This window comes from Ambystoma mexicanum, chromosome 2p, assembly GCF_040938575.1.
Source record: "Ambystoma mexicanum isolate Mex_15411 chromosome 2p, UKY_AmexF1_1, whole genome shotgun sequence".
NCBI classification, from domain to species: domain Eukaryota; kingdom Metazoa; phylum Chordata; class Amphibia; order Caudata; family Ambystomatidae; genus Ambystoma; species Ambystoma mexicanum.
The window spans coordinates 234,139,930-234,156,325 of record NC_090923.1 but is presented as its reverse complement, the minus strand read 5'-3'; the positions used below and the strand labels follow the sequence as shown (position 1 = coordinate 234,156,325).

The window sequence follows — 16,396 nt, the reverse complement described above, 5'->3', positions numbered from 1 at the left end:
TGTCGTGCTACTATCTTTTCACGTCCTGCCTATTTTCTTTATACTTACTCCCTCTCTCTCTCACTCTCTGTGCCCCACTGTTTCCTCTCCCCCTTTTCCTCGCTCCCTTCCCGCTTGCCTCCTGGTGCAGATGGTGCCTCCTCCTTCCCCTCCTTTCGCAGGCTGTAGGGTAGAGGCAGCGGCATCCAATCAGGGCGCTGCAGGAGGTCACGTGAGCCCGGCTGCCAGTTTAGAGCAGGTGCGGGCGCGAGACCAGTTCAGTCTGAGGAGTGCGACCACGGGCAGAGGAAGTAGGGGCGCCGGCGCGGAGGGGAGCGAGCCCAGGGAAGAGCGCCAGAGGTCACCCGAGAGGTTAGGCGAACACAGAGGCAAGCTAGCCCCGAAGCAGCGCGTGTATGCCGGGAGAGGAGAAAGGAGCAGCGCAAGGGGGGAGACACCACACTGGCTGGGGGTTGGGGGTGCACTGGACCCTGGTACTGAGTGGACCACGGAGCCAGTGGAGCACGAAGAGGAGGAACAGCCACAGCAGGTGAGGCATGAGCCCGACCTTGCCGCTTTACACAGGAGTGCCCCAGACCGCGCCCCCTCCCCACACATGAATACCACCCGTCCACAAAGGACAAACCTACTAACATGGTACACCACGACACAACCCCTGACCCCATAAAGACAACAGGCACACCCCAAAACAACACACATAATGCACAGCGGGACCCCCCACTCCCTCCAAACACAATAAGCTCCTTGGCATCGGCAGGATGAACACCAGCCGACCGAGTCCAATCCTTTCTCCATCAAAAGAGACCCTGTTTTTATCCCAATTCAGTACAGTGAAACAGGGCCCCCCTCCCCCGCAACACTGACGGCGCAAAGACATTCCGCACATCCCTATGACGTAACATAAATACACCGCTCCTTACTAACAATTAAATTCTACCCTTCTCATATCCCCCTAACACTGCAACAACATGCCATCTCCCACATGCACAAGCATCGCGCATGAAGCTGTAACTATACAAACTCGTAAAAGAGACATACAACTGTATCCCCATAACAGAAACATGCAGATACTCTTCTCCCTTTACACTCTTTCTATAACACAGCACTCTTCTTCCTTCACACTCTTTCTATACCACAGCACTCTTCTTCCTTTACACTCTTTCTATAACACAGCACTCTTCTTCCTTTATAGCCAAAACAGTACAAAGAAGCACCCACCCCCCTGTGTCCCTTCCCCACACCATAACAGTACCAAAAGATCCGCCTTATTAAGCACCCCAAAACATATGCATGCCTATTGCCTTAAAGCCCACTCCCTGCCCTCTGCATCCCTCCCTCCTAGCACAGCCCCTTCCTACTGCATTGTCTGCCAGGCAAGTGTGCAATTCTTCACTGGGACAAACTGCACCGGCCAACTCTCTGCTCTCGTTTTCCCTTGTCCACCGGTGAGGGCCAGATACACCAGCTTGTAAAATACCATCGGCCACCATCATTAGTTTACTCATCTCCCCAATTCATATGGTGCTCAGTCAGTGCAGTTGGTGGCACACTGTATGCCCTCTGCGCCCGTTTGTTTTGTGGTGGCCCGTGGCATGTATTTCAGATAGTAGCATTGTGAACCCAAGGCCTATCTTTGACCAGGGATAGATAAGGCAGTGCTCGCCTTAACCCTATATAAGCAGAGATGTGGGTTTCCCTTAAGTACTTTCTGCGGGCCATGTGCAACATCCTCCAGGCATTGTGATTGGATGAAGAGATGTGCATATGAATCAGGGTCCATGAAAGCCCTATTTGTAATTGCGATGTAGGAACACATAGCATGAGCTATGCTCCTACAGCCCAGAGCATTTGATGGCCTTCTCGATCCTGTTCCTCAAGCGTACAGAACCATGTTGTCGATTTCAAAGACCGTAGACGCTGGTCCAGGACCTCCAGAGTGTATCTCCTGGTCCACTGCATTGAAAGTCATGGACGCGTCGGAGGGTGAGCTCGGCTGTTGAGGTTTCAATGGCACTGCATGTTTGTGGCAGAAAATAGGCACGCATTGATGGTTCAGTAACAACAAGCAGCTTGGCAATTGTATACTGTAGTGATAATTTACTGAGAAAGCAATGGTGTGCTGTATGTGGAGAACAAAGGGTGTTGCTAGGTCTGGAAAAGATCTGGGGCTATTTTAATGTTGGGACTCGGGGCTAGCTAGCCTTTTAGTTGTATCCCCGAACCTTCTATCTGGGGCTACAAACAAAATTCCCGGGTCAAAGTCCCTCCCACCCTAGCAATCCCTCTCTGGGGAATCGATGCAGCAAGTATCGCAACTTGAAATGTTTACCTTGTTTCCAAAGCTAGGTTGCCGCTTGAGAATGATTTCAGGCAGCCTCCGTCTGAGCTTTTGCAGAGGATTAAACCTCTAGGCATGGCGCATTAGTGGTGGTATCTATCGTTTATTGCACAACATTCTTTCTACATCATTGGAGATTTGGGAGGCCTGCAAGGGATACAAGGAACCGAACCATTGGGGCATTCAGAAAATCAATGTGCTAAGTGAGTGTGTGGCCTCTTGGCTGTGACCTATCTTTAACCTTGGTTTGATGGTCGCTGCCTTTGCTCTCTGTGTTAGTGACCTTCCGATGAGGTTGAGATCTGATTGGCAGAAGCAGGCAGCGATGGAGTTTATTTGGTTTTCACAGGCGAGTTGCCCTCAAACACCATTTCAGATGTTGACCAGATGGCTTCATCTTCCTCACAGCTTGGATTCTCCACTCTATCCTCCAAAACTCCCACGAGATAGCAACATTTGATTGGTTTTATTGTATTTTTTCTGATATAGCGCCCAAATGGTATGCTTAATAGGTTGATTCAGAAAGCAAACGCGATGAGTCGCTGTGTAGGGCCACACGTAAAAGGGGCGAGGGGATAGGGAGAAATAAAACGGAGATCGTCTCTGCGATGTAACATTCAGGTCATATGAGTACGGAGGTCTGGAGAACGGAAAAGTTGAGCAGCAACGTGAGTCTCATGTGCAAGGGGTGCCCGTCAGGGACATCAGCTGAGCCAGCGGCAATCAAGAGCGATAATGCACAGGAGTTTCAAGAAGAAGAGTAACCATGGAACACCTGCAGTGAAGCTACGCCTGCACACAGGTTCATTGCACAACAGTGTGCATTAGTACTGGTGCAGATGCCCACAGCCACCTAAGAGTCAAAGTGAGCCGTGAACAGGGGAGTCTTATGGTCTTGCCTGCCATTGTGATTGGTTATTTATAACGCGCTTAATACCCAGAGGTTTCTATGCGCAGACCCTGGGATCGAACCTGTTTTGCTCCGTGTTGTCTCGCTTCCAAGGCGAGCGCTTTGCCCCTGAGCTATCCTCCCGAGACTGGCCAAGCCTAAAACGTCAATTCTCATCTCATTCCTGAGGAAGGGAGTTACGCATCCCCAAGAGTCCGGCAACTAAGTGCCTAGTTGGCCAGTAGATGGGGACTTTATGTTGAAGACAGGCTCAACTCATACCAAGTTCCAAAAACAGTAAAAAATATCTGTGATTCAATTGGGAGCCAGTGCATGGATTTCAGATCACGAGCGAAGTGTTCACAAGGTCAGAGTCCCAGAGGAGGCTGGCTGCTTATACTGTAGGATCTGAAGGAGGTGGAGTGAGCACTTTGGTAGGCCTAGATAAAGCCTCGCCATAGTCTAATCCATAGCGAACCAAGTCAGAGTCACCTCCAGCTTGTGTGCGGAACTAAGGTTGGGAAGTATGCACCTGAGGAGTTGGAGCCATTTCTTGTACATGTTTTAGACCCGTGATGGGGAGGGAAGCAGGCTGTGGAAGCTAAAACGGAGCTTCCTGCATAGGGGCCCATGGAGTGCGATGGGCCCATGGAAAGAGGTCAAGGGACAGGATGCAATGGCAGGATAGAGGCACCTAGTACATGGTTTCTGCAGGGTGCACTTGCCCCTACCCATTGGCTGGTGATATTTGACTCTTCGCTAGTAAGACATTGTACCTTGTGTATATGCATAGAATTGAAGTGGTGAGTGTCTTTTTATATGGGTGGGTAGTAGCTTGCAACTTGATTTTTTGCCCCCTGTTTTCTGTCTTTGCCGCATTGAAGCACATATAGTTTTGAAAACCAAATACTTCCGAGTGCTTTTGTGCAAAGTCCGGGGGTAGGGCACAGAAAAGGAGAGGGGGGTGAGATATGAGTCAGTGCAATATAACAGGCATGTCAGAAGAACAATCCTGCTGTTTGATAGACACGTGATCATGTACACAATGAAGAAAGCTAGCATGTTTGGGGCATCTTCCAGGCCAAGGAGCTACGGGAAGTGAGAGTTCTGATGAAGTGCCCCGGGAGAGGGGATGGGTGGACCACTGCAGGGCTAATGGTTTTCGGGCGGAGGGGCTGGGCTGCCTCTGTTGGTGTCCAACGTGTGTTACATCTGCTCATTCGAGCATATCTCCGTCACACTTCTCAGTGTGTCACGCCTGGCCCTCCAGTCACTCCCATTTAGCATGCGTCTTCAGTCAGCATGGGTCATCTCTGAAATGCCAAGTCTCGAGAGCACCTGGCAGCCAATAACCCACGTTGCATGCCCTTGCCCATTGGCATCCTTGCATATACCGCTCCTGCCCCCCACACCTCTAATCATCCTTGCTGTTGGAAAGCCAGGTTGCATGTCCTTGCCCCTTGGCATCCTTGCATATACCGCTTCTGCCCCTCAACCCCTTGCTGCTGGAAAGCCAGGTTGCATGCATTTGCCCCTTGGCATCCGTGCATATACCGCTCCTGCCCCCCACACCTCTAATCATCCTTACTGTTGGAAAGCCAGGTTGCATGTCATTGCCCCTTGGCATCCTTGCATATATCGCTTCTGCCCCCCAACCCCTTGCTGTTGGAAAGCCAGGTTGCATGCCCTTGGCATCCTTGCATATACCGCTTCTGCCCCCCAACCCCTTGCTGTTGGAAAGCCAGGTTGCATGCCCTTGGCATCCTTGCATATACCGCTCCTGCCCCCAACCCCTTGCTGTTGGAATGCCAGGTTGATGACACTGTGTACCAATAAACATAACCGGCCCATTAGTGCTGCTTGGTGCCCGGCCAGTGACCCGTAGTGCACTTCATAGCGGCTGCCGGGCAACCAGCCATTACCCACTGCACGCCCGCGCACGATCCCGGTCGGTGCCCGCGTAGTGCAGGGCTAATGCCGCCTTGCTCCCTTCCCAGGGCGGCCACATCCATGGCCTGATGCTTGGTCCTACGGGTATCCCTGTCGTCCCAAGACGATTGACACCCGGAGCCTGTGCTTGGGTAATCTTTCATATCGAAATACTGAGCGTGTGCACACCGGATCGCCGCCGCCTTCACCGGGCGTGCCTGTAAGCTGCATGTGTTATTGGGACCCCTCCTTGGCATGGGGTTTTCTACACACCATTGGCATGCCGGTGAGCACTGTGCCTGCCGGCTGGGTCACCCACCGCCGGCTATGCACGCCCGGTCACCAAGCTGTTCTTAACATGCCCCCGCAGCAAGGGTGAGCTGTGCTATTCCCACGGCACACACTGAGCCCCCACTCTGGGCATGCCCCAGGGGCGGATTATGGAGTGACCTTTGTGAAACTCGGGTGGAGGGGAAGGCAGATGGGCTGTGAAAGAATGTGCTGCTGGGGGAGGGGTCACAATCCCACACCCCTGGCAGGCGCGGCAGCTGCATTGCCTTCTTGGGTGCTTGGACCCCTCCCCCATGTATTTGGTTGCTACCTGGAATCGGTATGCATTGATGCTGAATAGTAATTCGGGGTTTTCATATAGGGCGCCATGCATAGTTCCCCTCGCTTCTAAGCACTTTAACAGATGACGTCTCTGTTACCCAATTGGTGATACTCGGCCAGTGTATCGACCTCGGAAAAATGATGGGCTGAGTCTGATCTGTCGGGGTTCGGATCTGCACAGTGTATGCTGATCCCCCCGTGAGTCGTGGGCTTTCCACGCACGAGTGGTTTACTTCTTGTCGGAGTTAGACCATTGCGCCAGAAGACAATATCGACGGATTGGGAAAGGAATCTGGGGTCACACAGCACTTGCTCGAAAGAGGACACTGTAAAGTGCGCTTTTGGTGACTGGGGCGCCGAGGGTTGTTTTGGGGATGGTTTGAAACGAGGATTGTAAATACACTCAAGGCGTGATAGGGTGACCTCTTCGGTTGCAGTTAATACACTAAGCATAACATGGGCACTGTCTGAATCCATCTAAAATTCCCATCTCTACTCTTTTTACCCTCACTACATAAGGGGGCACACGCGTGCGGACAGTGGACAACCATTGCCCACAGTTTATGTAAAATATGTACACATCATATACCAGTGAACACGAATCGAACGCAGACTGTCCTGGTGGCATTGTGAAGATAACGTGGGCAGAGGCAGCGCACTCCCTGCCACACGCAAAGAAACTGACAGCAGATCAATGCCCTGCGAGCTGCCCAGGCAGATTCCGGTACCTACACCGCCGCTGCTGGGGGCCGCACTCGCTGTCTTCTGCTCGCGCTCTGCGCCCAGCGCCGCGCGGTACCAACACATCGAACATGGCCATCCTGCTCTCCGCCGCCCCCTGTGTGATAGGGACGCGGCTCCTTCTCCATTTATTTGGGGTTGGGGGGGGGGGGTGAAAGGTGGAAACAAGCGTCTACCACATGCTGTTTATATATAGTTAATCCAGAACAGACAATGGATGATTAGGATATCTAAGGTATCATCACCCTGTTGTCTTCCTCTCTTTCCCCTACTCCCCCCTCTCTCCTAATGAAAAACGCGAGGTGTTCCCTGCTGGCGTGGTATACAAAATGCAGGAAATGTTACCTTACATTACAATGCACTGGGCACGTGTTTTGATGCATACACGCACACTATATGGCAGTGTAAACTTGGGAAGAAACTTTCCAGGGCCATGTGGTTCCCTAGTAATGTGGTTTCCTTCACGTGTGAGATGTTTCTGGCCAGTTTGCTTTCTCCGAGGGCTCAAGCCCAGTGATTTGCATAGTCTCTGGGAAGGGAGTATGTTATATTGAGATTTCTATAGCGCCTCAAGCCGCATGCTATGGCGTCGATGCGCTTTAGTATGTCTGCAAACAGCTTCCCCCGAGTTATTCTTTTGGTCTTTCTTAAAGCCTGCCTGTATCTGTAACCCGCCATCTCGCGTTCCTTTTTGTTATAGCGCCCGGCGGCACTTACCCCGCCACCACACGATCTGTGCGGCGGGGGGAGGGGTGTCTGACATGTGCTCATAGAGGGAGTTAATGGCACTTGTCAGCATCCTCCTGCGGTAGAATGGGTGCTTTGTTTGGGTCCTGGCACAGGTCTCGTTGTCTGGCGCATGCCCCCTCCCCGCCCAGAGACCTGCGATTGGCATGCTAATGCAGGCCCGCTCCTGGCAGATGTCGGGAGCCGACTCCTCATCAGAAGACGAGGGTTCCCTCGGAACAAAGGCTCTCCCACGTGCGGCTCTCCCGTCCATGGCCCCGTCGCTCCCAGTGAGTCCCAGAGGGCAGAGGCAGAGGGTCAGGCTGGCATCGATGAAGCCCGTACCCCTGAGCGCCACCTCTTGCAAGCAAGCCGGGCATTAACTCGTGTGAGTATCGACTTTCCTTTCTTAATGTCTCCTGTTCATTTACATCCCGGGTAACGCTTTCGCGGGTTTATTTTGGCTCTTCAGCGTGTCTGTCCTTTGCAGGTGCTCTGGACCCACTCCAAAGCGGGCAGTGTCTACGCCGCAGAGAAGCAGTCCTCCTGCCCCAAACTTCGAATATTGCAGTTCATTATTAAAAGGAGGGTCTGTGCTTTCGCCCCCCCCTATAATGATTGATGGCGGCACGACCCGAACCTGCTGGGACTTGCCGAATTCGTAGTGGAATACGCGGGCAGCAAGTACATTGACGAACTGTGCTATCTTGCCGTCTTTTACAAACATTAAGAAACTGTGTTTAGAAGCACCCGGTGAGCCGCAGGCGTCTTAATGGATCTTTAATTGCGAGGACTCAAGAAGCACTTACTCCAAAAGACGAGTCCTGTGGTCCCGACCCTACCCCTCCTTGCCCCCCTTGTTTCGTGGTGGCTGTTTCAAACCACTGCTCTTTCTTGAGACACTTCCGTCGATACATAGAACAGCCAGTTAAAGGGCTCCGGGTGTCAAAGCACGCGCGTCTGGAGCGTGCACGTCCATTGATTGGACGCAGTGGGTTTACAGGGCGTTTGCTGCCACGCTGGTTACTTACACTGATATGAATCAGCGGGGCATTAGCGGCAAGGACTGGGTAACAACAACACACTATTTATAGCAGGATTTCCAGATTCTTGCCTTGCTGGCTGCCGTCCCAGCTCATTTCCCTAATGGGATGCCTGCTCCACCCAGGGAGTTCCTGCCCGATAGTTTCAATGCCCCTTCCCAAAGCCCTAGACCAGGAAGTGTCCCAGCAATGATGATGTACTTGTGCTTACGGCAGGCACTGCTATTAGGTGTTCAGCTACTCGCACCACTTTGCACCTGCTACCAACAATGGGTAGTTCATAGCACCGCGGCTGTGCCTGGCAAATGCCTTTCCCATGCCTACACAAAAACCCAAACTGTTGGCATTGCCAATGCTTGTTTACTTTGTTGCGTTGAAGTAGCCCCAGTACACTTTGAGGAGGGAAGGGTAAAAAAGTCAGACCAGCGCTGCCAGGGGGTGCTGATTGGAGGTATGAATCAGAGAAACTGATTTCGGATGCCTTGAGGGTGGATCATGGAAAGGTATTGGAAAGGTATTCTGAGGTGGGGCGACATACAGTTGGGTGGACTATATATAGGGTCATGAACTATGATCTTTCCTTGATCCACAGCCAGTGACGGGTCTTCAGTGCTGGTGTGAGGTGGTAAAAGCATCAGCGACTCAGGGTGACCCTTGATGGCTGATTAGGGGTTCTGCTGGGACTTGTGTGCATAAGGCCTTGGTGTAATGAAGATGCGATCTGGTCACTGCCAGGATGAAGTCTGTTTCTGGTTGAGCTGTACGGATCAAGCAACAGTCGGGGGGATTGTGACTTTCTTTACCTGTGTGGTCTCTATCAGAAAGTATTTCTAGATTGAATACTTTTGGTAGCGATGTGGGGGGTGAGCCCAGAGTTACAGACCAGATGAAGGGGAAAAGGTCTGGATCTTATGGTGCCTCCTCTTCTGTACATGCATCGTGTAGCTTGCAACTTGCTGACAGTCCAGTCCTCTCATGGAGTTTAGTGTCTTTCATATGCACTTCAAAATGGATGCTGTTGGTTTCGGTGATATGAGCTAGTGGGACCTTGGTGATGTCAGAGGTGATCAGGGAGAGACCCTGTCTTGCTGTAAAAGTGCAGCTGATATCCGCACTACCGGGAGCAGGGGATTCAGTTTAACCTGATAGAGATCAGATAGGATGCGTTGATCGCTTAGCTGAGGTGTGTTTTTTTGAATGACCAGAACAGCTGGTTGAGGGTTTAGCTTGGTGAGGTATGGGTACTGCAGTTTGTAAAATACCACAGGCTCTGCCATCCCGCCACCATCATTAGTGTACTCAGCTTCCTAATTCATACGGTACTCGGTGCAGTTTGGGGCACACGGCATGCCCTCACCATCCATGTGTGTTTTTGGTGCCCTGGGACATGTAGCTAAGACAGGTCTCCGTCATGTAGCTAAGACAGATCTCCCATTTCTCTTCCACGGGTAGCCGGTCAAGTTTTGGCCTAGTTCTCCTCTTTCTTGGCAGGACGCTCACAATCTGTGTCCTTGCCACCCTTTCAATCTCAGCCAGTCCCTCTGTTGTGTGGAGTCCCTCAGGGCTCCTCACTATCTCCCACCTTGTTCAATGTATACATCCAGCCGTTTCTTGGCATAATCCATGCACATGGCTTACTGTGCTTGACTTACTCCTATGCTGATGATACACACATTATTGTGCAACTTGATCCATCTCAGCTAGAGACGGCTGGTCGGTTTAGGAGTTGACTCGAGGCAGTGGGCAATGGGATGGCCAGGAATTGGTTCAAATTGAACGCTGAGAAAACAGAGGTGCTGGTGGTCGGCACTGCACACCCCTCTATGTTTTGGACTCTGGAGTTCTGGCCTGTTAGCTTTGGCCCTTTTCCTCTGCCTGCTTCATTGGTGAAAGATCTAGGCGTTAAGATCATGGCATCTCTGTCCATGTCCGAACAGGTGTCATCTACCTGTCAAATGGGACATTTCAAGCTACAACCCTACGGAAGGTGCTTTCCTACATCCCCTCTAAATTTCATGCCCCTGTGATGTCTTCCTTGGTATTCATTGGAATTGATTACTATAAAGCGCTTTATTTTGCCCTTCCACAATATCTGCTTTGCTGTCTACAGTTGCTGCAGAATATGGCAGCGAGAGTGGTGCTCCACCCCTGTACGGTACCCATATGATGCCGTTCCTCCAACAGCTCCACTGGCTTCCAGTGAAGCAGCGTGTGAGGTTTAAGTCTCTATGCCTGGTGCACAGAGCCTTTCACAAAACAGGGGCAGACTATCTTCTGCCCAAGTTTTGCCCATATGTTCCCCTGAGATCACTACGCTCTCAATCCTCTGTGACCATTCAACTCCCTAGGATTAGGCTCTCTCGGGTTGGAGGCCATGCTTTTTCAGTGGTTGCGGCACGGCATGGGATTCCCTTCCCCTTTGCCTACGTGCCATTGAGGCCTAACTTCCCTTTCAGCGGGCTCCCGAAACTTTTCTTTTTTAGCATCGTGCATGTATTCAGTTTGTGCGTACACTTTTGAGAGTATAGCACAATGGTGCTTTAAAAAAATATTGCTGAGATAAGGGCAGTGTGGAACGAAGGCCTATCCTTGCTATGCAGGGCAGTGAGGATCTCTTGGGCTCATTTGATATGTCGGGTCAAAGTCTAGCGAGTATTTGCATTTGAATTAAGGGTGTGGTGGTGGATGGTAAGGGTTGTTGACCGGACAGTAGGGAATGGTTATTGGTTTTTGGGAAATCTTTCAGCTCTTGTTCACACATAGGATTCTGGTAGAGTTTGGGTAACATAGTGATAAGACACTGATGCGGTCAGCACCTTACTAACTGGCTTTCTTAGTTGCCAAATATCTGTCTACGAATGCTCCACCAGCAATGGCCTAGAATGATCGGTCGTGGTGTCAACATCTTTCAGTGTGGAAACGTAGAGGGATTGTGAGGTAAGGCTAGTTCTGCATAACATGAAGAATCATAAAAGAGTTTGTGTCACACATGGCACGTTAATAAGAAATAGCAATAGGCATAACACTTCTGAGATAAAGGAGGGGTTCTCTTCGTATTGGTGTTTCCATCTTGTGGAGTAGTAGATTAGGGGAATTATTTATTGAAGGAATTCAGACAGAAGAGAGTGCGACTGATAATATATGATTTACTAAAAGCCCTTCTGTTGCATTGGGCAGACCCGGGGTTGGAGCTGGGGCTGGAGTACTGCAGTATTGCAAGGAATAAAATAAATAGTGTCACATAGCAATTTGCTCTGCAATTCTGTAGGTTTGCTAATTAAATTGACACATGCGTAGCACAGCTAGCTATTTAAATTACCTTGTTCAATGAAAGCACAGCTCCCCCGGCATTCCTCTCTCGCCATCAGGCTTCCCTCCACCCTCTTGTATCGGTTCACTGCAAGTTTAAACAGGTTAATCCTCCACTATTAAAATTGTCAAAGGTCTGTGTCGGAGCGCTAGGCAAGAAACATTCTCTTTTTCAAATAGTTGCAAACCAGAAGTAATTGGGATGATACATTAAGCTAACTATATCCTGTCTGGCAAAAACCAGTATGAGCTAACTTTATTTCCTGCAATTCCCTTCCTAAAAATGTAAATTGCTATATTATGCATAATTACAGTATTTCTACTGTAAAACACTGCATTGTCTCTATGTTATTCAGTAAGGTTCAGGTTAGTGTATCTTAATCTCATAGTGTAAACTATATTTAATTTTGTTCAGGAAGTGCATCCTATTGGCGAGGGTATATTTGTGAAAAGGTACATGATCACAGGGCCAAATGATTTTGATGGCAAACCTAGTTCTGTGACCTTTTGGTTGTGCCCATGTGTGCAACTGGTGCTCAACGCATGATCTGATCCCAAACTCCTTAACATTTTATCTTACCACCCTGTTGCTATATACCAATTCCCCTGAAAGTGAGATTGCCAGAAAACTACAATATTCGACCTAGTTCACCCAGCTTTCTGCCTGCTACACCATCCACTCTGCTTAGTCGCTTACTTCCTTTCCTCTTACATAATGAATACACAAAACTAACTAGAAGTTTATGAAAAGTGGTGATCAATAGTCCCATCCACTCTGTACATCTACAGACCTACTGCAATACCATACACTGTAGTTAGCCTCCAGAGTTCGCTTGACTCTATGATTAGGATTGCATTATATATTAGCACCTAATATAATCCGGAGGCTGGTAACTAAAGCAGAATCTGCAATTAACTGCCCGCATTTCATGCCGGGCTGCTGCACCTGTGCCCAGCCTTCACCATGTCCTTTCAGGCGGGGGCCCCAGACCATGTCTCCACTGTAGTGTTGCATCTCAATCCCCACTGCCAACTCATCTGCACACCTCCTTGCTCACATTCTGATCCTGGAAATACTTATTTCCAATAGGGGATATATGGGTAATTTCTTTTTAAAGGAAGCATGAATTGCGCAAAGCTTAGTTCCCTTTCATACAAACAAAACGAAGTATAAGAGCCCCAGATGCCAGCTAAAAGCAATACATATTGCTTTCATCAATGTTCAGGGCTGGAATGCTACGCTTGTGCTTACGTGACTCGGGCTTGAGGACCGTTAGCGGCCCTGCCCTCCCCCGAAAGTGGTATTTAATGCTATATTGAAAACAGTGATATCAATGACAAGTAAGTGCAATGTGCATTTTGAAACACAATTTACTTGTTATATAAGCGCCTTACAAATGCACAATAAATAAATAAATGTTGTCCACCTGAAGATGACCGTTACCCTTTCTGTGCAAAACCATACTACGTATTTAGTCCGCAGGCTGTGACGTTCCTTTAACATTGTGAATTTTTTGGCTTTATGAAACTACGGAACTTCTCTTTACACAGGAAATTATGGGTCAAGCATGCAATATAAAGGAAACTGCCCTGTGCAACACTGACTGCATGGAGCTGTGCACTGGAAAAAAATGTTCAGAGCCCTTTTAATCATATCTATTTATTTGGGTCCATTCATGAACCTAACCATTTACATTTTACAGACACTCCTAGCACTAATGTCTTATTTCTATGGTACACAGAAATGCTGTATTGTTGCTAATTTAATGTCTTGGGTACAAACACTTCAAGTGACATTTAAAATGTTAGTACAAAATTGCTAAGCAAATAAGTTTGTTTGCTAATCAAGAATTTTAATTAGCAAATTCTGCCAATCAGTGCTTGAAAACGAATGTGCCTTGGTATTGGATCCTTTTCTGGAAGGCAGATTTCCAAGATTGCAGATGATCCAGATATGGAACACCAACGTGGATCATGTTTAACCTTAAATAGTGCAACGACTAAAGTACAGTGTTTGTGTCAGGTACTTAGCCCTGGCATTATTCAGCTACCCAGGTTGTGTATAAAATGAAATGAGCATAATACAAGGTGGGAGACTTAGGACATTGTCGTTGAGTAGTAAGTTTGACCTGCCTTCAAGGAAGGCTGTAACAGTAGGGAATCAATGACAACGTTGACTGCCTGGTCAGTTGACGCAGAAGGCTAGTGAAATGGGGAGCCTAAATGGGCTAGTATGTTTTTATAATTTCCACTTAAATAGAGATATCAGGTAATGTACAAAATGGGCAAGGTAGCTCCTTTGCCGTAGATCTTGGCTTTCACTGTGCTATAAAATCTTCAACGCCTGCATGTGTCAAGAGCACCACTATCGTTCACTGTGCACTGGCCTCTATTGCTTCAAGGTTTGACTAACTCTAGGCATCTCTCTGGAGGCCTTCAACATGTTCACTCTTCATTGTCTAGTGATAATTGATTATTTGCGTATAAGAAATGGTGTTCTGTTTGCATGTGGAGAACTGAGGGCGGCAAGTGACATTTTATGCCTGGCTGAAAGCTTGCAACTTGAAATGTTTAGTCCCTTCCCCATGGTCTTTCATCCTTCCTCCTCCAACCTCTCCTCCACACACCCTATTGTCTTTGGCACTCTGCAACTGTTTATTCTTTGCATGTATCGCAATAGTTCTGGGTAGCTCACAGTGTGGTTTCATTAACTCCTTGCCTCCGATGTTTGTTTCAAGATCTGCTGATCTTTGACTGCTAAACTTCACTGTATGCTGCAAGGTCTGCATTGCTCATAGGCTTATCAGGATGACTGCTAGACTTCACTGTATGTTGCAAGGTCTGCGTTGCTCATAGGCTTCTCTCTACTCGATGGTCAGGATGAGTGCTAGACTTCACTGTATGTTGCAAGGTCTGCGTTGCTCATAGGCTTCTCTCTACTCGAAGATCAGGATGACTGCTAGACTTCACTGTATGCTGCAAGGTCTGCATTGCTCATAGGCTTCTCTCTACTCGAAGATCAGGATGACTGCTAGACTTCACTGTATGCTGCAAGGTCTGCATTGCTCATAGGCTTCTCTCCACTCGATGGTCAGGATGAGTGCTAGACTTCACTGTATGCTGCAAGGTCTGCTTTGCTCATAGGCTTCTCTCTACTCGATGGTCAGGATGAGTGCTAGACTTCACTGTATGCTGCAAGGTCTGCGTTGCTCATAGGCTTCTCTCTACTCGAAGATCAGGATGACTGCTAAACTTCACTGTATGCTGCAAGGTCTGCGTTGCTCATAGGCTTCTCTCTACTCAAAGATCAGGATGACTGCTAGACTTCACTGTATGCTGCAAGGTCTGCATTGCTCATAGGCTTCTCTCTACTCAAAGATCAGGATGACTGCTAGACTTCACTGTATGCTGCAAGGTCTGCATTGCTCATAGGCTTCTCTCTACTCGATGGTCAGGATGAGTGCTAGACTTCACTGCATGTTGCAAGGTCTGCATTGCTCATAGGCTTCTCTCTACTCAAAGATCAGGATGACTGCTAGACTTCACTGTATGCTGCAAGGTCTGCATTGCTCATAGGCTTCTCTCTACTCGATTGTCAGGATGAGTGCTAGACTTCACTGTATGTTGCAAGGTCTGCATTGCTCATAGGCTTCTCTCTACTTGATGGTCAGGAAGACTGCTAGACTTCACTGCATGCTGCAAGGTCTGCATTGCTCATAGGCTTCTCTCTACTCGAAGATCAGGATAGCTAATGGGCCTCACAGTATGCTGAGAGCTCTTAGCAAGCTCTCTATGCTCGGTGTTAGCAACTTGCTTACCCTGCATGCTGTCTGGATAGCTCTAGTATTCACTCTGCTCAAAGAACTGCTGGCTTCTAGCCAGAACAGTTGGCTTCAAGGTACAGAAAGCTTGTAGCCTTCTCTGTGTCACAGGCAGAGATGGACTGGGAACCAAAAGAGGCCCTGGAAATAATATTGAAAGTGGCCCCATATTACACATTTTCAGCAGTGAAATAAGTTGCGACACAAAAGAGGCCCACGGTGCAGAGGACCACGGTGCAGAGTCCTACCAGAAAATCTCCAGTGTTTTCAATAGGCCAGTCCACCCCTGGTCACAGGTCAGAGTGAATGCTAGCCATCACCTTCTCCTTTAAGGAGTAGATATGAACCAGGGATTTCCACCAAACCTCAGCAGGGTGTGGAGTCCTCCATAACATTCATTGAGAAAATGCCACACGATCACATTACTTAGTGTTTACTATTTGCCTCTATGGCTGTTTGCTGTTACTCTATGCTTCAGTAAATTGAGACTGCTATGCTTGCCTTTGCTGCAAAGTCTGACTTGATTTGATCATAGTCTTCACTCCATGCTGTAAGGTGTGTTTAGCGGTTTACCTTCATTATATGGTACTGTGTTAGTTGCTAGCCTTTAAGGTGCTTTAAAGTCTGGGTAGCTTCTTTCCTTTGTTGTGAGCCGCCAAGTCTGGGTACTATCTTGCCTATGTTGTGAGCTGCCAAGTCTGGGTACTATCTTGCCTATGTTGTGAGCTGCCAAGTCTAGGTACTATCTTGCCTTTGTTGTGAACTGCCAAGTCTGGGTAGCTTCATGTCTTTGTTGTGAGTTGCCAAGTCTGGGTAGCTGCAAGATGCTTGCCGTTGTTGTGTGCTGCCAAGTCTGACTAGCTGTTTGCTTTTGTGGTGTGCTGCCAAGTCTGGGTAGCTGCTTGCCTTTGCTGTGTGCCACCAAGTTGGGTAGCCGCTAGCTGTGTGTGCTGACACGTCCGAGTAGCAGCTTGCATTCATAGTGTGC

The 16,396-nt window shown here is 48.8% G+C and overlaps 1 protein-coding gene across 4 annotated transcripts in view; it reads left to right on the top strand.

Moving 5' to 3' along the window:
- Positions 1-211: 211 nt before the first annotated feature.
- LRRN1 (leucine rich repeat neuronal 1) overlaps positions 212-16,396 on the top strand; it is a 61,540-nt gene continuing 45,355 nt past the window's right edge. The window contains exon 1 of one of the 4 annotated variants that reach the window (XM_069643513.1): positions 212-351. The gene's annotated coding sequence lies outside the window, so the exon portion shown is untranslated. Of the gene's footprint in view, positions 530-7,315; positions 7,624-16,396 lie in introns of those variants that run through there. The other 3 variants (XM_069643512.1, XM_069643515.1, XM_069643514.1) reach the window with 3 other exon arrangements.